The sequence below is a fragment of the Anabrus simplex genome, chromosome 12 (genome assembly GCF_040414725.1).
Source record: "Anabrus simplex isolate iqAnaSimp1 chromosome 12, ASM4041472v1, whole genome shotgun sequence".
In the NCBI taxonomy this organism is placed as follows: domain Eukaryota; kingdom Metazoa; phylum Arthropoda; class Insecta; order Orthoptera; family Tettigoniidae; genus Anabrus; species Anabrus simplex.
The window spans coordinates 87,285,176-87,309,042 of record NC_090276.1 but is presented as its reverse complement, the minus strand read 5'-3'; the positions used below and the strand labels follow the sequence as shown (position 1 = coordinate 87,309,042).

At 42.6% G+C, this 23,867-nt stretch overlaps 1 protein-coding gene across 5 annotated transcripts in view; it reads right to left on the bottom strand.

Annotated features, from left to right (window-relative positions):
• Evi5 (ecotropic viral integration site 5) overlaps positions 1 to 23,867 on the bottom strand; it is a 508,284-nt gene that overhangs the window by 438,643 nt on the left and 45,774 nt on the right. Inside the window, exon 1 of one of the 5 annotated variants that reach the window (XM_067156471.2) lies at positions 14,111 to 14,219. The exons of the other annotated variants lie outside the window; for them this stretch is intronic. The gene's annotated coding sequence lies outside the window, so the exon portion shown is untranslated. Of the gene's footprint in view, positions 1 to 14,110; positions 14,220 to 23,867 lie in introns of those variants that run through there. 5 annotated transcript variants of the gene reach the window in all.

Below are 23,867 nucleotides of genomic sequence, written 5' to 3'. Positions count from 1 at the left end.
CGGGGGCTGGGTGTATGTGTCGTCTTAATCATCATTTCATCGTCATCACGACGCGCAGGTCGCCCACGAGAGTCAAATCAAACGACCTGCACCTGGCGAGCCGAACTTGCCCTCAGACACAGACGGCACTAAAAGCCATACGCCATTTTATTTTTTTTCATTGTATGGATGTGAAACATGGACGATAACTAGCTCAGAAAAAAAAATAGAAGCTTCTGAAAGGTGGTGTTACAGAAGAATGCTGAAGGAGAGATGGATAGATCGAATCACGAATCGAGTTGCTGAGAGGAGGTCGATTTGGCTAAATTTGACGAGAAGAAGAAAATGATAGGACACATCTTAAGACACCGAGGACTTGTTCAGCTGATTTTTGAAGGAAGTGTAGGCGGTAAGAACGGTAAGGGTATGAATATGATAAGCAGATTAGAGCAGATGTAGGATACAATAGTTACGTAGAAATGAAAAAGTTAGCACAGGATAGTGTGGCATGAAGAGCTGCATCAAACCAGTCTATGGACTGGTGACTCAAGCAACATCGATTTGAGTTTGAATAGTTTCATTTATTCGTTTATGATCATTTGATTTCCACAAGGGAAATTTGACATCATTTTTAACCGCTTTTCGGCTTTGAAAAGGCATCTTGGGCGGCAGAGATTTGAAAGTGGTGATGAGATGAGGTGTCTCAGTCATGGCCATCCATCAATACTTCACATCGCAGCGGTCAGGACAGCGCATTTTACGAGAGTGACAAGGAGCTAAGTACTATTACTGTGAAAATGTTTTCGAATGGAGGATTTGATGTGGAAATGGCAGTGGATTAACTGATGGATTTTCTAGAATTTCAAGTTCAAGAAAAAAAGTAAGGAAACATACAGATCTGTTAACACAAACGCGTGACCTATTTATTCATAACATTTATCAACATGGATTTAGAAATAAGTACTCAAGGTAATAAAAAAACATATTTTGTCATTGCATCACACCGTATGAACGTTTAAAGCTTTGAGAAAACATCGGGCGGGTAAAGGCTGGACACGAAAGGGAGCGTCTCACTCAACTGTTCGCGAGCGGATGTACCGCAAATACAGATGCTTGAGAGTCTTTCCGATGTGACAGCACCAGAGAATAAGAGTTTTCTCTGTATATTGCTCAGAATGATATTTCGGTATCGGTCGTGTTCACATTAACAAGGAAATGCACTTTTCAGTTGTCCGTCATGAGAAAATGGCTGAAGAGAATTTAAGGAATATCGGTATCTAAATTTGGGGGATGAGGCACTACAATGGTAGTTTGAGGAAGTTCAAAAATGTAATTCTGTTATCTATAGTATTTGTGGTCCTATCGATAAATACTACATAAATAAAGTTATACAGTATTAAATTTCCGATCATTTGTCTTATACATTTTTACGCACCGGCTATGATGACAGATATTCATGAATTTCAATTTTTCTTGCTAAGTCCATATCAACGCATTTAATGAAAATCGGTATGTAAAGTCTGGGAATAAGGCAATTCAGTATAGGCTGTAAGTAATTGTATTCACACTGATGAAATGGTAGTTTAGAGGAAGCCGCATAACATTTATTTCTTTAAGTACCTATGTTATTGGTCCTATCGAAAGTGGCAATAACAAAACTTACAGAGAACACAATGTCCGATCATTCATGTCTTTATACAGTTTTATCGTACCGGCTATGATTGCACAATTCTCCTTACTAAGTCCATATCATTCCGAGCATTGCTAACATGGAAGTATTGTTCAATGGCGATGTTGTCATGATTGTGTTAAAGTGTAAAACCGCGTTGTCATCGGTGCATATGGACGAGGAAAATTAAGAAGATAGTTAGAAAATTGTAATGGAACGATCCCTGAAAAATAAGGCAAGAAGGACTCCCTTTACATTACACGCCGTAATTTCAGTGAGTCGGAAGAAAAAGCTCACAAGATGATTAACAACATTACACTGACGATTGTTGTCATGTGATTTGTCTCCGGTAGACTGCATTACTGCTGCGTCCCAAGTAAAGAGCCTGCCTGAATATTAGCTTTGTGGCTCTAGGGATGATAGCACTGTTACCGACCGTCAATTGTTCGGAGTGTATATAACGGCGTCCTGCATACTCAAAGACATCCACATATTCTGAATCTGCATTTTCTCGAGAAATTTGAGCCCCTGACACTATCAAATCAGAAAGAACAAGTAATTTTTGTGAGGCATTCGACAGGCGTTAACTTTTTTAACAGTCTACATCCAGTGTAGTCCTACGACTCCAAAATTGGAAAGGAAATTCGAGAATAAAAACCCTGTAACCAAAACTAAGTGTCGGGCGCAGTCGAGATCCTCCCAAAGCACTACTCTGAACTTACGTCATTTGAAACACTCACTGAGAGTTTGAACAGTGCTCTCTTTGAGTGTGTCCCAGCCTTGTGATTTGAAGTCAGTTAAAAGGCACATTTTATAAGCATTACGAAAATCTACGAGCTCTAAAAAATAATCAACTTCTCATCTAAGGAATCTGCACTTCCAGTCACGGTCAGGGAGACTGAAAGTAGGCACAGCCCAAGAGACGTTAAACGAACAATCAATCGACGCTTTCCCATTCTGCAATGTTTCTAAACCACGTTCATAGAAACACGAAACGTACGAGTTCTGCACACTTTCCTGTTATGATCTAATGGTAATGAAATACATTGTGAATGGCCCCATCACACAAATTCTATGTTTATTTTATGTGTAATGTTCGCCTTTAGAAGCCTCCCTGGCTCTGGTCGCAGTGCGTCGGCCTCTCACCGCTGGGTTCCGTGGTTCAAATTCCGGTCACTCCATGTGAGATTTGTACTGGACAAAGCTGAGGCAGGACAGGTTTTTCTCCAGGTACCCTGATTATCCCTGTCACCTTTCATTTCACAAACACAATCCATTAACATTCATTTCATGTTTCAGTCATTAATCATTGCCCCAGAGGAGTGCGACAGGCTTCGGCAGCCGGCACATTTCCTATCCTCGCCGCTAGATGCGGGCTTCATTCATTCCATTCGTGACGCGGTCGACTGACTGGAAACAGGCTGTGGATTTTCAATATTCATTTTTACAGTCACATCAGCATATCTCTTACCCCGCAGGCGGCTAGGGATAATCACCCCCAGCCTCCCGAGACTGAACATGGAAACATCTCCACCTTCTTGCTCAATGTGCACTGCAGAGAGCTTTGGTACTGTCAACGACTCCAACCTGATGAGAAATCGTTCCTCACCCTCGTCGCTTCAAAATCTCATTTAGTCTCGTCACCTTCCCCTACAAATACCACCCCAACAGACATCTATCTCCCTAACCACCTTGCAACAACCAGAGACTCTGTAGCGGCAAAGGAACCACGAGAGACACTAACATTTATGTTGCTATGCTTTATGTCGGGCCGACACAGACAGGTCTTATGGCGACGGTGGGATAGGGCAGGCACATGCCTGGTGTGAAAATGGGAAACCACGGAAAACCACCCTCATGGCTGCCTATAGTGCGAATGTAAGCTGACAGCTACCTAACTAACTCGCTGGGCACACTGTGTATTCAAAATGTTTCAAATTGTACTTCTCAAATTACTATCTTTCAGTAATTCAATATTTAAATGGTTATACCAGTATCAATCCATTGGGCAGACACTTGATACTGATCGCAAGTACTGCAAAGTCTTGGGGAATTAGCATTACGGCAAGCCCATGTCACCTACATGCTTCACAATCTCGGGAACAACTTGAGAGGTCGATAAAAATGTAATCATGCACATACTAAATGATTGCATCGTCATCGACCGGTACTACAGCTAGTCAATAATAATAATAATAATAATAATAATAATAATAAATCATCATCATCATCCTCATAGAGGAGTATGCCATCCGGTCTTTCGAGATGACGCCCTATAGGCGATCTCAGCATATGTGAGGATGAGTTCTAATGCTGAAGACGACACAAATACGCAGCCCCTGGTCCGGAAGAATTAACCAATGAATATTACATTCGCCGACGCTGTTGGGAATCGAACCGAGGACCCATGGACCAAAGGCCAGCACGTCAGTGCGCCGGACTTGTATAACATTAAACTGATATTATTATTATTATTATTATTATTATTATTATTATTATTATTATTATTATTATTATTATTATTATTATTATTATTATTTCAGATAATAAATTTATGGCAGTGGTAGATTGAAAAACAACGCAGCCAGTCAGAAGGTCATCGCTAGCGTATTGGCGATGGCTGCACGTGGGCTGTTCCAGCGAGCCAAGCCTACAGTACACATGCCTACGCTACCCTACACAACAGTTATGCCATGAGTTTTGCATAAACGTAAGGGGGACAGCCTGTCAGAATCCCTGCAATTAATGTTACTCTTGCTAGATCACGAAACAGCGAGCTAGACGACACTTCCTAATAACCAAATTAGTTTGCTTTTAAAGTTATTATTGCCTGAATGTCCGGGGTCTAAATGTCCCTCGAAGCAAGCAGGAGGGGAGAGGAGGAGGTTGACAGTGGAGAGGGTGGAAATAGCGCTTTTAAACAGACTCTCCTCTAATACATTGTGGTTTTAATAAAGGCAAGGTAAGAAATGTTTTATGACATTCTCTTCACTGAGAGTTTTAAATAATATTTCACGCATTCATTTCGCTATTTACCTGTCCATTCATAATATATTTTAAAACGTTTTCCAACGTTTCACGAATAATACAAGGCTGATGACGACCTCAAATGGTCGAAACATGTACCTTAAACATAACACGACTAAACTTATTTTTTAAATTGTTTAAGTGTTAGGTAATAACGTATTGAAAAGGCGGGCCAAAACATCAAATTTTGTATAATTTGTAAGTCAGTACGGAACCACAATGAAATTAATTCTTTGCAAATTTAATTACGAACCTAAATCACCGTTCCTGTACTGGCTACTTGTTTTCACTTTTGCAGGCAAATGTACCTTTATAACGAGCCCTCCTGGCAATCAAGCAGTAACTGTAAGTAACAGCACTAACCGTTACACTACGGAGGTGGACAGTTAAGAACTAGTAATTGTCCTAACAACAACAACAAATGCACTCGTATATTTCCTGGACTGGGCTTAGAAGACGAGAGAGAGAGAGAGAGAGAGAGAGAGAGAGTGTGTGTGTGTTCGTGTCAATTTCAATTCATCATTTGCTGTTCCTTCATCTCCTTTTCCTCTCCTCGGACTACTCCGAGCCTGTTTTCTTCCCCTTCCGACCTCTGACTCCTATTTTTAATACTCTCTACCTAAAAATATCTCTATTGCTTCTCCTTTAGCGTTTCCTTTCAAATCTTTCTTGACTTCATGAATCCAGGTTATTGTCGACTTCTTGTTCCAAAGATATGTCAAGATCTCTTTGGTTAACCTGTTGTCATCCATTCTCTATAAATGCCCCCCCCCCAAACAAAAACCCCGCTTCTTCCGTTTTGTTTCTGTTACGCTTTCTATGTTCCGATATATTTCACCATTTTTCTTGATTTCCAGAGTTCTATAGTTCTTAGGGGACCCACTATTTTCCACATAATTCTTCTTTCTAGCACAGTACTACTTCTTTATTTCACAACTTTATAGTTGTAATATAGTTCGTATTTAGGTGTTTTCCACATTAGGAATAGAGCTTAATCATAATTTTCATTTACGATACAAGCCTTCATTATCCCCTTCGCTATAGAGATTGCAGCCTTTTCTATTCATGGTGCGTATTAAGCATTCGGGAGTGTTTTGACGATGTTGGACGTGTTCAAAATTGAAGCCTTTTGTGCCACGTTGTGAATGTACATTGGAAGCTGTAGTATATTTAAGTTTCCTCGAAAGTATTTTGGTGTGAGACCAGTGAGAGAAAGGAGAAAATGAAGAATTGTCACTCTGTCTTGTTTCCATATCCTTGCTACTTCCATAGCCAAAGGAGTATATTTGTTGATGTTCTCCCCATACTTCTGTTTGATAATGTGGTCATTCGAGATGGCGATATTAATGAGATGTGTGTGTTGATTATTTTTGTTTGTTAATGCTATGTCAGGTCTATTATGTAGAGTAGTTCAAGGATTTTAATTGTGGACTGAACGGGGTTCACTTGATACGACACTGTCTGCAGAAACAAAGCACACAGTGAAAAGACGACGCTACTGACCCAGTGTACATAGACCAACACTGGTTGCCATGGTTACAATAGTGCCCGGAAATTAATGACACTAATTGCAGATAAACTACCAGCCAAAAACCATGGCCACCACCATAAGCAGATTACTACCACAGACAACATTTGACGTTGTGGAATTCGGGGAAGTAAAGACGTGCTGGCAGCCAGCTAAACCCCAACCCCAAGAAAAAGATTGTGAGGACATTAAAAATGGAAGGTACTGAAATAAGGCAACGAATAAAACTGTGTAGTTTCCAACAAGCAGATTGTACTGTCATTCCGTTCTCCACCTGACCGCGATAAAAACAGGTGATTGAAGAAAGTACTTCATTCATGGTTCTGACCTCGCGAGCACCTGCCGCCATACGGTGAGTGAGAGACTGCAGGCGCCATATTAGGCAGCTGACGACCCTCCCACACAACTCGCCACGGAACCAGCTAGTTGTGTCAACAAAACTCTGTTCAGGCAGGACCAGTTCAACGAATAGTAGAAACAAGTTTGCTGTACAGCCTCCGTGGCTCAGATGGCAGCATGTCGTCCTCTCACCGCTGGATTCTGTGGTTCAAATCCCGGTTACTCCATGTGAGATTTGTGCTGGACAAAGCTGAGGCGTGACAGGTTTTTCTCCGGGCACTTAGGTTTTCCCTCTCATCTTTCATTCCAGTAACACTCTCCACTATAATTTCATTTCATCTGTCAGTCATTAATCATTGCCCCAGAGGAATGCGACAGGCCTGGGCAGCCGGCACAATTCCTATCCTCGCTACAAGATGGGGGTTCAATCATTCCATCCCTGACCCGGTCAATGACTGGAAAACAGGTTGTAGGTTTTCATTCATTTTCAATCAGTTTGCTGTACAATCAGGGGCGGCGCTGGGATGTCTATGTACACTTAACCCGCTGTGACAACAGCATGAATTAACCTGTAGTAACGGTGCACAAGAAGTCCTATTGGTTTTAATACTAGGGCCTGACACCTACTTAGCCGGTTCGAGTCCCGTTGGTCGAATATATTTGCACCATCAGAATGTCGGCCGGCAGGGTAGGAGAGGTGGTGGTATACACTTTCTAATCACTAGATTGCGTGCCAAAAGCCTGGATTACAATTCCAAACCTTTCCGCAGTGCTCATATGAAGTGAGTGCATATGACGCTGTTGATTGTGATTCGTCCGTCGGATGGCGACGTAAAACCTTGAGCAGACCCTATGGTGCTATTCGGCAGGAGTAGGCTACGTGCCAGCACCGGGTTTCGCCCTATCCGCGTCCTACAATCATATATCACGCCAGTCATTTAATGTCATTAACGCATCTGATGAGGTTGACGTCAGGAAGGGCATCCGGCCGTAAAAACTCCCTACGATGATTCATCTCACTTCATACCCGACCCGGTAGAGAAACGGGACAAGGACTGGACACACTTCGTCCTTCCTGGGCCCTTTCTTACACTGAAACACTGAACCTCTACCCAAAAAAAAGAGCAGAAATGAAGATACAGACAGACAGACAGACAGACAGACAGACAGACAGACAGACAGACAGACAGACAGACAGACAGACAAGATCACAGGCACCGTACGTAAGGGAAAACTGAAGTTTCATGGCCACTTCACAAGAATGAACGAGAGTCGACGAAGAAAGAAAATCTTTACCTACATCATCAAATTAAAAGCAACTACTAAATGGGTAGAAGAAACAAGAAAAGAGATGGAGGAAGTTGGCATCAATCCAAATGAAATCTTTAACAGCGACATGTTTCGAGCTAAAATTGATAAATTCAAGGGGTTCCAGGAAAAACAAAATGAAAAGTCCAAGAACATTTGGTCAGAGAAGATGAAGAGGAACCACAGTGAAATGAATGAATAAGTTCTGGAAGAAGAAAAAAGGACTAACCAGCAAGTCAGTTGTTTACTGTGGTCCAAAGTAGGCCAAACTAGAAGAAAGAAGAATAATATAAAATAATAGTCAGAAGAACATTAACTATGAAACTATAATAATAATAATAATAATAATAATAATAATAATAATAATAATAATAATAATTTCGTGTGGCTATTTCTAGCCGAGTGCAGCCCTTGTAAGGCAGACCCTCCGATAAGGGTGGGCGGCATCTGCCATGTGTAGGTAACTGCGTGTTATTGTGGTGGAGGATAGTGTTATGTGTGGTGTGTGAGTTGCAGGAATGTTGGGGACGGTACAAACACCCAGCCCCCGGGCCACTGGAATAACCAATGAAGGTTCAAATCCCAGACCCGGCCGGGAATTGAACCCGGGACCCTCTGAACCGAAGGCCAGTACGCTAGCCATGCAGCCAACGAGTCGGACAACTATGAAACTAACCCTAATATATATTTATATGGGGCGGATAACCTAGATGTTAGGCCCCTTTAAACAACAGGCATCAGATTTTTTTTTACAAGCTGCTTTACGTCGCGCCGACACAGATAGGTCTTATGGCGACAATGGGACAGGAAAGCCCTGGGAGTGGCAAGGAAGCGACCGTGGTCTCAATTACGGTACAGTCCCAGCATTTTCCTGGTATGGAAATGGGAAACCACGGAAAACAATCTTCAGGGCTGCAGACAGAGCGGTTCGAACCCGCTATATTCCTGGCCATACGTAAGTGACTGCAGGTATCGAGCTCGGTACAAGCACAAGAATCTAACCTTTATACGTAATTATAATCTAACTACAACAATTGACCATTCAAATCACACTCACTCATTCATAACAATGGCCACCGCACAAGTCAGTTGACGAATACAACAAGTACCTCTGGAATTTATTAAGAGAAGTTGCGTTCCTAATGTTGGCAGGGAGGGGATTATATGATCTAGCAGCAGAGATTACGAAAGAGCAGTGTAAATCAGGGCTCTGTCTGTTTCGGTTTCCTGATACAGGGTCTGGGATAAGGTGAGATGAAATCGTATGGCATATTCTTACGGCCGGATGAAATCAACAATGTCGCTGAGCTGGAGACTTCAACGCTCGGTAAGCAACCAACACCAGGTCCCGTCTCATATGGGCATATCCAGGTCTCGAGCAGACTGACCAGTTTGAATGCACTTCTATGTAAAGTAAAGCTGGTGACGCGAGACCATGTGCTTCTACAAACTCAGTTTACGAATACGATTACGAGGAATTTCCTGGATGGCCAGCAAAGAGGCTTTTGCTTCACTGTGTCCTGGGTAGGGCACTGAACTTCCGGAACTCGATTTGGTTCCCGTAAGTTTTGGCCCTTGAATGGTAATTATATCGAGCACTGACTACCTTGTACTGTACATACACACATTACCACTTGTGTGGCTGGGTTTACAACAAGGAAGCAGCTTGCGTATCAACAAGACATTGCGCGAACGAACGTTCTGATACAAGGTCAGTGCCCGCTGTGAGCTACCAAAATCTCAAGTTGTCAGTTGCGGCGCTAAGAAGCTCGGGGCCCCCGCAATAATTGAAAATGGCTCCTCGTTTCTGATAAGGAAAGGTACAAGTTTGTTTCGTAGTACAGAGTTGTATGTTATTACAACAACGACGCAACGATGATAATAATAACAATCATAACGACATCATTCAGTTTTCAAATCCGAAAGAATTAAAATAATACACTTATATGGTACGAACACACACACACACACACACACACACACACACACACACACACACACACACACACACACACACAATGCATATTGCAATTATATTAACCAAAACACGCTGACCGTCACAATATTAAGAAATAATGTCGTTCCTAGGACGAAATAATTTACAACTCAACCATCCATCCATCCATCATTAACCTACACTGACTGCCGAGATTTATAAACAGGCTCGAAACTTCAGCATTTAGAATTCTGATAAGGATGTTTTTTTCGCATCTTCGGTGAGTGCTGGGTTCTCAGAACTGGTTAATTACTTCAGCAACCTTGCTGATTGTTGTGAGTGGCAGCAAGGGATGGTTATTATTGCGACAGGTTGCGAAACCCTCATTCTTTCATAAATAACTACCGTACTCCTACTGACGAAACAAGCTCTGCACTACGACGGCCAAGTTTGGAATAACCCTCTGTAATACAAATGACACTGTGTTGAGTGCTTTAGCTTTATCATATGTAAAATCACTCTTCACGTACTGAAATAAGAAACAGTCATGCCCCCGCCCCGCGCGGTCGTTATCGCCGCCACTGCAAGTTGTACTGACATTTCTAGAAGCAACTGTCCGACGTATTGTATGCATGCCCCTTACTCCCGTTTCTTTATACGGGGCCAGGGATGAGGTGAAATCAATTTATATGGCAAGTTTTTACGGCCGGATGCCCTTCCTGACGTCCAAACTTAGTTGAGGACCTATTGAATAGGAAATAAATAGCAACTGGAAATTGGGTAAGCAGGTGGAAAGAATCGGCTGCGGCCTATGAATAGGAACTGACCCGGCATTTGCCTGGAAGTGAAAATGGGAAATGACGGAAAACCTTTCTCAGGCCAGCCAACGGTGGGAGTTCGGCTCCAACCCACAGCGCAGTCACTTCGCCCGGTCGATGTACGAACTAATTGTATGTCTGAATTCGTAACGATTTCAACATTTCTGCTAAGGGCAGAGTCGGTGTCGATATCCCGATTATAAACGATCCCGCGCAAAAACGAAGCACAACCTTTTACGAGGCCCTTTATACCATTCAAGAATACGAAAACAGAACATCGATACCTTCTATGGATTATAATTTATTAAGCTGAAAAATCTTAAGTGTATAACCCTCTACATGTCTATTATAATGTAGTGAGCAGTCACTTTGGACTATTGTTATGACTGTCTAATGTCTAATTATGTTTAACGGCTTATTAAGTTAATATCGTTCGACATTAATAAAATTTCTCAATAAAATAAAACAGATTATTCAAATATATCATGCAAATTATTCAGTTTAATTAATTCTGTCGTTAGCTGCACTAAGATACTCCACAACATTACTGAGCACTGTTAGGACTGCACTATGTGGAAAGGGCTTCAACTCACGCTTCACATCGTCCAAGGGGTTAATCACACCGTGGACGGCTCCTGCGGTGATCTTCACTACGGCACATGAAAATTCAGGAAGGAAACGAACAAACTTATTAATCTGTGAATTTATTGTTATTATACTGCATTGTTTTAGTCCCACTTGAGAGTTTTCGAAGACGGTGAGATGCCGGAATTTCGTCCCGCAGGAGTTCTTATGAGTACCAGTAAATCTACAGACACGAGGGTGACGTATTTGAGCACCTTCAAATACCAGCGGACTGAGCCAGGATCGAACCTGCCAAGTTGGGGTCAGAAGGCCAGCGCCTCAACCGCCTGAGCCACTCAGCCCGGCTATTAACTTCATTCCAACTTTCTCTCTTCGTGTTTCTGTATTTAGAAGAATCTCACTGTGCGGAATCATTTGTGGTTAGAGAGATGTTCTTTGAAAATACAGAATAGGCCAAAAGTCAGGTTAGCTCGGTAAATCTCAGCATTTTCTTTTGTTCCCACATTTCTGACATTGTCTGGCTCCATGGTTAAATGGTTAGCGCGTTGACCTTTGGTGACAGCGGTCCCGGGTTCGATCTCCGGCAGGGTCGGGAATTTTAACCATGATTGGTTAATTCCGCTGACACGCGGGCTGGGTGTATGTGTCGCCTTCATAATCATTTCGTCCTCATCACGACCCGCAGGTCGCCTCCGGGTGTAGATTCAAAAGACCTGTACCTGGTAAGCCAAACTTATCCTCGAACACTCCCGACACTCTTCATTTCTGACGTGTTAATGAGAGGCGAAGGAGTAGCTGAACGGAATTGTACCGGCGACATCCAAATAGATCGCCAGTCACCCATGACAACAAAGATCACCGACGATATTTCAAAAATCACTCCCACCACACTAGCAAACGTCTTACGCAACTGGAAGACTTTCACTTTGCATCATGCAACGTGACTTTTGGTCCACTCTATAGAAAGATTCAAGCAATTTCTTTCTGCACCTTTTCAAGTTGGTAAAGGTTCGCTTCACGAGAGGAGCGGGAAAGTATTCGAAGGCAAGTGGTTGTGCAGTCAATGTAAGAGAACAGGGGATACTGGCCGAGTGTTCCTGCGGTATCCTTGACAACGGCACTGGCCGGCCTTTCACTCTCACGTCACGGCCGGGAATAGTCATCTCAAACTTTTACCAATCGATAGCAGCTATCGACTCTCAGGAGACTGTGCGCTAACTCCTTCACGGAAGTGGGTAGCGGGGCTTTTCCCAGACAGACATGTCAGAACAATAACGCAGGAAATAGTCTACTCATCTTTCGTGGAAAATAACAGAACTTTCTCCTTCACACCGGATGGAATACACACGTTTATTTCCCCGTGGAGTCCGTTTTGACATGTCTGGGGGAGATCCGAAAATCTGTGTATCGTGGCGCGACAGAATATGTGATGGAAGTGTAACCATAGCAACCGTGCAGGCTGTGTCTTATGGCTGGTTGCCGTTCATGACCGGAAGACACATTTATGATCGTTTGATTTCCGCAAAAGGAAAATTGCTTTTCTGACAAACTAGCGAATCGGCAATTCACGGAAGTATGCACAGTAGGCCTACTGGGTGTTTTTGACTGTGCAGAAGAAGCGAATGTGAACTTTCGTTAGTTTACTGTGGATTGTCATTGTTGAACTCGACCGTATTCACGACGGTAAATTCGCTAAAATGTCACATCAGCTGATTCCCTGGTTTTGTTACAATATGATGAAAATGATTTGTTTTCAAAGAGTAATATTATGCTTTACACATTGTAGAGTTTTAGTTCAGTGCGTAAGTGGATATGTTCCAACGAATACTGGGGGAAAAGCCTCTAGAGATTCCAGACGTGGTTTGACAATGCCGCGAGCGACACTACAAACACTCTGAAGGGAGAACTATGTAAATGAACAAGGAATTTTGCTTGTTAAGAGGAGAGAGGAAACTCGAATCCAAGAATGAGCTTAAGATACAAGATTATAAGAACGTTATTGGTTTTGTGTGATATTAACTACTTTGACGGTTTTCGGAGACGCCGAGGTGCCGCAAATTTGCACCGCGTGAGTTCTTTTACGTGCCAGTAAATCTCCCGGCACGAGGCTGACGTATTTGAGCACTTTCAAATACCACCGGACTGAGCCAGGATCGAACCTGCCACGTTGGGGTCAAAGCCCAACGCCTCAACCTTACGAGGTATTCAGAGAATATTCTTTCCTGGGCGCCGAATCACACTATTCTCAACAGATATTCACAAACATTATAAACCTGTATAAACTATACAAGAGGAAATGGCGTGAACCAGAAAGATGTGCAAAGTATTGAAAAGTACGGGAAAACTTTCCGGAAGTACAAAGTTACCTACCGAGCAAGTTGACCATGCGGTTAGGGTCGCGTACTTACGAGATTGCATTCGGGATGATGGCGACCGTGGGCTTAACTAAGGTGTGAAAAAGGGAAACCATAGAACACCCTCTTCGGGGCTGCCGACGATGGGATTCGAACTCACTACATCCCAAACGCAAGCTCACAGGTGCGTGCCCCTAACCGTACGTACGACCAACTCGGTCGGCGAATAATGAAGAAAAGCCTCGTTTTAAACCTAAATAAGCGCCTAGAGTTGTGCTGTAGTTTCCATGCCGTGTTTTTCTCATAATGTATTTGTGATCAAGTTGCAAAAAAACAAAAACAAAAAAATTCTGGTCAATATGTATTTTTAGTAAAGCAGAATAAGACAGTTTGATCAAATGTAATAATGCAGAATAAGACAAATATTTATCAAATGTAATAATTTAATCAGTCCCATCTGTTGCTTCTACGTTGTCCCACAGGCAGAGGTACATACATTAGTCAACTCCAACTCCCTTTAAAGAGATCAAAATGAAAGTATTTACTGAGATAAGACTGCGTACATACCAGAGCGAATGACATCATGTCTTGGTCAAGAGTAATCCATCTGATGGCAAGGTCACAAGGAGAAACATACACACGCACACACCCGAGAGCAATGCCTCTCGCCGCCGACACCAACGCAACTGACAAGGAACACGGAAGTGGGGCAAAGCTACCTCGGCCACCTGGAATGTAACAGCACATCAAGCATTGTTCGGCCTACGTCATGTCACGCTATGCAATCCTATCATTTAAGAAGGCCACGGCAATTAACAGTCGCAAAATCCATGTATTACCCAATTAGGATTGAGGTGGAAAGGTCGTAGATTCCGAACTCCTTAACTCATTCCTGGATACTGACAAAATGTACTTCTAAAAACACAGGCCCTAGCAAACACACGAGTTAAATCTTTCATTTCCTTTGACCAACAGACAAGAAGTTCTGGTGATCCCAATTATTATGTATTAGCAGTATCCCAATTCCGTCCGTGGATCAGGGGTAGAGTGTCTGCTTCCGGATCGCAAGATACCGGGTTCAAACCCGGCACAGGTAGTCTAATATTAATGTTGAAAAAATGTCTTATCAGACGAAGTAGAAAAACGTAAAATTAAGCATTTCCCCAATTGTGCCGAAAGTTGAAGGGCTAAAGGGCCCGGAAAGGCTTCAAATTGTGAGTCTTGGGACAGCTCTATCAAACTAAAAAAATACATTTCGAAAATCACTTCCGGCCTGAATGCAATGTCGCTTGTTCCTTTACTAGTTTCCTTTTTTTAATCCAAATCCTAGCCAAATTAAGTTATTTACTAATTCTTTCTGTAACGTGTTCCTTGGTTCAATATCCTCAGGCGTTTTTGATTTTTTGAAAAAGTCCACACCGAATGTAGTTATAAGGGCTTAAGTGAAACTCTGTATTGACTCACATTAGCACCCGTAGTGCTAGAAAAAGGCAAACTGTTAATCTATTCGACAGGATAACGATAATTAAGAAAAGGATTGTAATTTTTAAGAATAAATAAATAACATATTTTCAACTTCATTATATTTTATTTCCCTAAAAATCGTAGCTAATATTCCTAGGATGTATTCAACATTGAATTGCTTGCCTGAAGCCCTAGAACTCTGGTTTTTTTTGAAGCCCGAAAAATTGTCCATTCGACACTCCATGTCGTACCCCGATGTCGGCATGTAAAATACCTATGGGACACATTTGGTGTTTACCCGACAAAATTCATTTAAACTCAGCCACAGACGCTTAAGTTCGGCCAGTATCCAGTAATCGGGAGATCGGTTCGAGTCCCACTGTCGGCAGCCTTGAAGATGGTTTTCCGTGGTTTCCCATTTTCACACCAGGCAAATGCCGGGGCTGTACCATAATTAAGGCCACGGCCGCTTCCTTCCAACTCCTAGGCCTTTCCTATCCCATCGTCGCCATAAGACCTATCTGTGTCAGTGCGACGTAAAGCAAAATAGCAAAAAAATAAATAAATAAATAAATAAATAAAGCGGCTCGTACCAGCGTTTTGTCTCGGGTCGATTCGGCTAAGCTCGGATGGTGGAGCGCTGCAGAGCATAGGGAGAGAGAGAGAGAGACAGCGCGATTGCTCAAATTAGAGGCGGGGGGGGGGGGTCTGCACTGTGATCAAAGTAGCGAAGTCGTCTTTTGCACCTTGCGCCGCGCAGTGCACCGCTGCATGCACTCTGAGAGGCCCTAGCGTAAACAGAAACCTTTCCTACCTTAAAACAAATTCAACAGCGAAGAGAGACAGCTACTCACCTGAAAACAAAGAAAACAAACACATTATTAGTGTATGTTAAAGAAAAAGGCAGGAATCAATATACATTTATTGCACCCTCAAATGTATATCCAATTCGGTTGTGATGTGATGCAAAAAAAATTAAAATAGTTTTAATAAAAACAACGAACGTAGAAACAAATAAAAAAACTTCAATCAATATACAGTATATATCTTACAACTGGTTTTACGTCGCGCCGACGCAGATAGGTCTTACGGCGCCGATGGCATACGAAAGGGCTAGGATTGGGAAGGAAGGTGTCGTGGCCAACGGTCGCTTGGTGTGAAAATGGGAAACCACGGAAAATAATCTTCAAGGCTGCCGACAGAGGGACTCGAACCCACTATCTCCCGAATGCAACCTCACAGCTGCGCGTCCCTAACCGTGCGGCCAACTCGCCCGGTGTAAAAAAAGTAATAAAATTATACGTTTAAGAAAGCACAGCTAAATAACAAAATCAAGCGCAAATAAAACACACGGTATTTTTCCTTTATACTTCTGTACAGTACACACACAAATACTATGCAATAGACAACCAACTGTCACTCAACACAAGGCAAGTACTCACTGATTTAAAGCCTAAAAGCACGCGCACGCAACAAATAAACACTTTAGATGAGTTCACTACAGAAGTGAGATGCCGGCGGTTCACAGAGGGACTACACGAGGTTTGTACCAGAAGGAAAATGAAGGAAGGCAACGAAGTGATGGCTGCTTCCCCCCTACGAATATATTACAGTATTTATGAAAAAGAAAATGTTATGTAGTTATTTTAATAACTTACGGGCAAAAATGCCTCATCCTTTTTATTTGTCTTTCATAATATATTACAAAGTACACTATAATATCCTTTAATCACGAGGAATTATGGGTATCTCAGAGGGGGCGTGTTCAGGTCCATTAGAACAATACTGTTTTCTTAACGTGGAATGAGCTATAGATGTTCTCTATAATCAAAAACGTCAGCAGGTCCTAATTCATATTGGCAATCTCATCTCGCTGAATGAGAGGCATTTTACCGCGAAAGAACTAAGAATGCCAACTTCCACCTCGCCTTATTCTTACCTCCAGCACACAAAAATCCTACAAAAAAGCATCCATCATCAAAATCTATTACATGTCACTCCTCTAACTCATTAGTGCTTACAGATTAAGGTAATTTCGTTGCATACGTCAGAACGATGAAGATGATCCATTCACTTCACTGAAAGAACTCATTTTCCCCTAAACAGCTCAAACATTCCATGAATGTCATTATATTGTCCTTGTAATCTATATCTGGTGGCTCTTCCAAATGTACTTCCTGCTTTGAGTTCGACGTGGGAGGCGAGATAAGTCGGGGATGGACATATTTCCAACTACTTCAGACATCAACCTCTCTGGGTCAACTGTTGTTCTTTCCCGACCTCGACGGTATTAGGTTTATGTCCTTCGTGGCCATTGTCTTTCTCTGGCCGATACCGTCATTTTTCTAAGTGTCGCGCCCCTTCGATTATTTCTCTCTGATTACATTAACAGAGGATGGCTGTCCAATTATACTTCGTCTTAAAAATAGTTACCGGGCGAGTTGGCCGTGCGCGTAGAGGCGCGCGGCTGTGAGCTTGCATCCGGGAGATAGTAGGTTCGAATCCCACTATCGGCAGCCCTGAAGATAGTTTTCCGTGGTTTCCCATTTTCACACCAGGCAAATGCTGAGGCTGTACCTTAATTAAGGCCACGGCCGCTTCCTTCCAACTCCTAGGCCTTTCCTATCCCATCGTCGCCATAAGACCTATCTGTGTCGGTGCGACGTAAAGCCCCTAGCAAAAAAAAAAAAAAAAAAAAAAAAAAAGTTAGTACGACCACCACCACGAAGAGAACAAGAGGTGGTTACGGGATATTACCCATTTTACACGCCTCTAAGGACAGAGAGGGACTGATCGAGTTGGTCGTGCATTAGGGTCGCGCAGTTGTGAGCTTGTGTGCGGGAGATAGCAGGTTCGAACCCAACTGTCGGCAGCCCTGAAGATAGTTTTCAGTGGTGTCACATTTTCGGACCAGGCAAATCCTGGGGCTGTACCTTAATCAAGGCGACGGTCGCTTCGTTCCCACTCCTAGCCTTTTCCTATCCCATCGTCGCCATAAGATCTATCTGTGTCGGTGCGATGTACCCCAGCTGAAAAAAAAAATAGGACAGAGAGACCAAATGTTTACAGCAGACAATCTGAAGCCATGAGCGAAGCTAGTAATGGCATGTCATAATGAGCTGGTGTGAAAACGTAGCTGATAGTGTCAGTTGGAGCATGCATTTCAGTGGGCTCGCCATACAAACGTAATAACTTCCGGCTCCGTAATGAAAGCAACGGGAAACTACCCGACTCCTCGTTTACCTCGAATGCCTATTCAGTGACTCAGCCTATGTACGAGGGCTGTAAGTAAAGTAGTCCAGAAACTCGCAGGAGATGGGGCAGGTGGCGCTGTAGTCTGCATCTGACGGGCATCCACTTCGGAGTGTTCTTGCTGTGTGGCGTTGAAGGGAGGAGTGTAGATTTCACCGCTCTAAAGCATGCTTTCAAGAGATGATGTGCGTTCGTGGATTGATGATGATGATGCTTGTTGTTTTAAGGGGCCTAACATCTAGGTCATGAGACGAAATGCAATGACAAAATAAAAATCCAGAAACCTCCACTGGCCAGAATTCAAAGCGCGAGGACGAAAAATGAACGGATGGATATGAAGTAAAAACAATCAGTGGAGCCGACCCGCAATGCCTCAGTCTCAGAAACTGACGGAAAACAATAGTAATACTGCCCAAGGGACTGCTTCTATAGCTCAATACTGAATCAATGATGCTTGCAAGCTAAAGGGGTCCAAAATATAGGTCTTCGGCCTCTCATAATGGTATTATCGCTTGGAAAGTAGAACCATGGTACTTGACATGATGCGGTACTAATCCAAAGTATCGTAGACTCGCAGTATTCCACACATTATGGTACTACTCACAGGTAATGAAATTCGCACATGTAATACAGGCCTATGGTGTTTCACACATAGCGGCGCAATTTACAGGCAACGCAAACCTATGGTTTTCATCACATAGTGCACTAACCACAGGGACTCGTACTATTCCGTGGTGTTCCTTATACAGTGGGTACTAATCATAGGCAAGCCAGAACCCTGGTGTCGCTCATATAGTGCTACTAATCACAGGTACCGTAAAAGCCTGACCGCACGGTGCTCCTGATTGCTACTAATCATAAACCTATTTGGTACCTAACATAATGGTACTACGCGCAAGTAATAGCGACCCATGGTGTTCCCCGCGTGGTGGTACTAATCACAAGTAGTTTCATGGTTCTAATCCAATCATCCCTTGGTCGCCTCTTACGACAGGCAGGGGATACCGTGGGTGTATTCTCCGTCTGCGTCCCCCACCCACAGGGGTTGTGTGTTTGGTCCGCGAGAGGTATTTTATTTCTCTCAAGTCCGCCGGCAAGCCGGTTAGGACCCCCTATCCGCCACCTGGGACGCGCCACGTGGGAGTATCACCTCTCCCCCTACTTAGGTTCGTGGCGTTCGTGGATTAAAATCGAGGTTTCCCGGGACGAAATTCCATCATAATGTTATGGAGGGTTACGAAAATCCATTACCGTACAGGACGGTTGAAGGCGTGCACAGGTCGGCCGCCCATTCCTCAAGATGAGATTGACATCGTGAGTGGTCTCGTTTCCGTAGACTAGTCCCACTCATAAACTGACGAAATGTCTTAATATGAAGCAAACTGCGTCCCGCTGGGTTCCACAACAACTCACCGCCATCCACCAGGACAGACGGAGAGACATTTCTCCAGCGCATTGTCGCCATTGATGAAACGTGGGCACGAGCCTACGAGCCTGAATTAAATCGTCAATCGAATGAATGGCGTCGCCCAGGTTCGACAGGAATCCTGTCGGGTGAAGCTTATGCTGATTGTGGCATACGACTACCAGGGTGTCAACAGTCCGGCTATGCAGCACAATTACTGCGAGACGATCGCCCTATCCGCATGTTGCCGTGTCGCATACAGCGTCAAGCTCTTATTGCAACGGTGGCATTGGGAAGTCTTGGACCTGTTTCCCCTCCGAGGCCGCCGATTTCCTGACATGGCATCTGTACTCCGCGCAGCAGGCCGCTCCTTCGCTATCAACAGAGATCGCCTTGCCAACGGTCCCCAACGGCTTCCCGACATTTGGCAAAAGGTGACTTGAACTTGTTAGTTCATTAAATATTGCGCATTCTCAATACTCCCATTACTTTATTTTTAACCCTCGTATGACAGCTGCAGGCGGAGCAGTTGAGGATTCAATCAGCCTTCAACATAGTCTACAACACAAAGAGGAGATAACGCTCCAACCCGCAGGGGGTTGAAAGTCATTAGAATCTCGTGTAACACACATGGAATGAAATGCAGGCGCTTGCTTTCAAGATGAAATCTTTCTAAACTTGAAATATAGCGCGCGCGCACACACGATAATCAAAGTCGCTCCTCGCCTGCCCGCACAATCGATACGCGCAGACGAGACGACACAACACAGAACACTCAAAGCCCCCTGCGAAGTGCAAGCAGTGCAGAAGGGGGACCGTGATCTCAGTAATCACTCCCGCAGGCCATTCACACCTCCTACTGTGCAGGGAAATCAATATCGGTGACCTACAGATACGCACCGCAGATAGCTCCAATTTATTAATGGCACGTGCAGTCTCTCAAAGACGAATGGCATTGTGTAAGTTCTCGAGTCAAAACTTAAAGGTATGAGCAGAGTAACGTTGTAATTATTATTATTATTATTATTATTATTATTATTATTATTATTATTTGCGTCATCAGTCCACAGACTGGTTTGATGCAGCGTCCATGCAACCCTATCCTGTGCTAACCTTTTCATTTCTATGTAACTGCTACATCTGCATGTCATATTCATACCTTGGTCTACCCCTACCATTCTTACCTCCTACACTTCCCTCAAGAAACAACTGCATAAACTATCATTCTATCTCTTTTTCTGGTCACATTTAGCCAAATTGATCTCCTCTCACCAATTCTGTTCAGGTACCTCTTCGTTCGTGATTCGATCTATCCATCTCATCTTAAGCATTCTTCGGTAACAAAAACTTCTATTCTCTTTCTTTCTCAGCTAGTTATCGTCCATGTTTCACCTCCATACACTGCCACGCTCCAGACGAAAGTCTTCAAAAACATCTTTCTAATTCCTATATCAACGTTCGAGGTGAGCAAATTTATTTTAAGAAAGGCCTTCTTTGCTTGTGCTAGTCTGCATTTTATGTCGTCCTTATTTTTGCTATCATTAGTTATTTCCCTACCTAAGTAACAATATTCATCTACTTCATTAGCATTATTAAGCAGCAAACAGAAATTAAGATGCTGCTCAACTCGATTAGACCATGTAAGGAGCGACAATGTGCGCCAATCACGCACACAGTGCGCCTACGATAGTGATGGCAAGAGTACAGATTTGGCTGAATTGCAGTTAATTTACCTAAGAAATCAGTTAACAAATTACTTTTTCAAGTAATCAGCAAAATTGCAATTACTTCACAGAACGGCTGCCGTAATTCGAAAAGGACGAAAGTTGATTTGTTTCACGGAAGACTGGAAAGGGCGGGGGGGGGGGGTTCTGAGGACCATTCTAAAACAATACTGGTACGTAATAAACCTGGATTCTATTGATATAAATTATCTAACAGAATTTAATGAATAATTTGTAAGGAAAACTTCAGTATAAAATATTAAACTGAAATTCAATTTGCCCAGATATTGGTCACAAGACAAATCACTCACGAATATCTTTCTTGTCGGTCAGCGTTATTTTTGGGCCAATATATTAAGCAGATTGCAGTTTTACTGCTTCTGCCGCACAGTTATTTCACAAGGAATGTCTCTCGTTATGATGATCATTTTTATCATTAACATCATTTGACCCTAAAATTAAATTCACCCAAATATTAGTCAGAAACGCAAATCTGACATGAATTTCTTCGTCTGAAGAATCAAAAATATTTCGCTCCACATCGTCGTCCTCTTCGAACTTTGTTTATTTCTTCAAGACCAAATTTATTTCGACTCGTGTTGACTCACAGCTTATACATCACTTAAACAATACCCGTCTTACTAATAAACGGTGTATAACTTTTATACAAGGTTTATACACCGTTTACGCGAAATTCGTTACTAATAAACCGTGTATAAGCCTCCTGTGTATACATCTGTTATAGTTATTCACTGAATTGCTTATACAGTCCAGGACCCTAGTATAAGCGCTGTATAGCAGCGTGTAGCGGAAAAAAAGAAACGAGTGAGCAGTTTATTTTCGTGGTATTTATTGTCGACAGTAATATAATCGTTGTAAAATATTCGACTTATCCATTTAACATTGAACACACGTTGAAAGAATGACGATAACGTTGATGATCTTCACGATACTTTAAACATAGAAGACATACGGTACCGTACACCATTCAGAGGTTATGGAGGCTAGACATCTTCGTCAACAGACCAATACAAGCACGCACTAACTGCTAATCTAACAATAACAAGTCACGTTGCTTCAATAATATAGCTGTTGTCAGTCTTGACTTAATTACCATTGTTGTTACAATTTTTATGTATTATTATAACCTACTTGTGCAAGGTTGATTTGAAAATCAATGGTATTTATAAACAAACTGGTCTTCATTTAGACCAAGGGAGGGCCTCGCTGGCCCATACCGGTTTGATTACCATTTTAAGGCAAGAATAAAATTTCAAATTATTTAGTTTATTACGACAGTTGAGTTATGACTCAAATAACGATATATATATATATATATTACATATATATACATATATATTACATTCATTGCAAAGATTATATATCTCATTACAAGAAGCAATCTATTTTCACTATCTGCCTTGGAGACTTCTCCCCTGGTCCTTGCAGGATTAAGGATATCAGTGACATTCTCTTCGCATGGGGTTAGAATGATACCAAAATTAGCAACGAAAAATATATTACTTCACTTTATGTGATCTTATTCTTAAGCGCAGAAACAATATACCGCTACTGCCAAAAAAATGAGACTCCAAAAATATTTCTCATAATCTTGACAAGAATGTCAGAGCTGGGGGATTATCCGAAAATTTGTGTCATGTAACAAAATGTGTGACGGGAAGTTGCCTAGCAACACTACCTCACGCCATGGATCTGTACGTTCATGGCCGTCGATCAAAGTCTCCACGGTTCCTAGGCAACATCGGGACAAACATTTCACCGAAAGACATATTTATGATTATTTTGATTTGACATTTAAGTTAATAATATTTAAAAATTACTTTAGTTAGTGATTTCTAGCATTTCAAACAATTTGCCGCCGGGCCGAGCGACCAAAGTACATCTTTTCAGTTGTTGTAAAGACGCTCTATAAGGGCACTCAACATAGCAGCAGTGGCGTATACTGAGGGCTACCAAGGCTATCGGTGAAGCCCAACCCTCAAATGAGAACGATGGAAATCCTAAAGCACATTAAAGCATCTGACACATCGTTCCATTTACAAAACTTGAAAGCAATGAGAAAAAACATCGCTCGTATTTCTGAGTGCAAGACATTGCAGCTTGCTGCTGCTGGATATCGGATGAGTGAGCAAGGCTTCGCTCCGTCAGTTCGCCACTGGTAACCAGGGATGCGTTTCTTACCACATATACTTCCTCACCTTATTACATGGATAACAGAGTGCTGGTATTTCACTCCCCTCTACTTCTACACCATTTTACGAAGACACTGCAACGTCTGCTCTTATAGGAGTAATATCATATTCTTTTTATACGTAGATCTGCTATAATGAAATTCAATCTTTCAGGTCTACTATTCTCTTTTATCGTTTGGAATCGAACCCGTGATCGTGGGTCGGACACCACCGCTGATCTAGTGAGGAAGCTAATAAACCGGTGAACGACAGGTACGGCCCCTAAT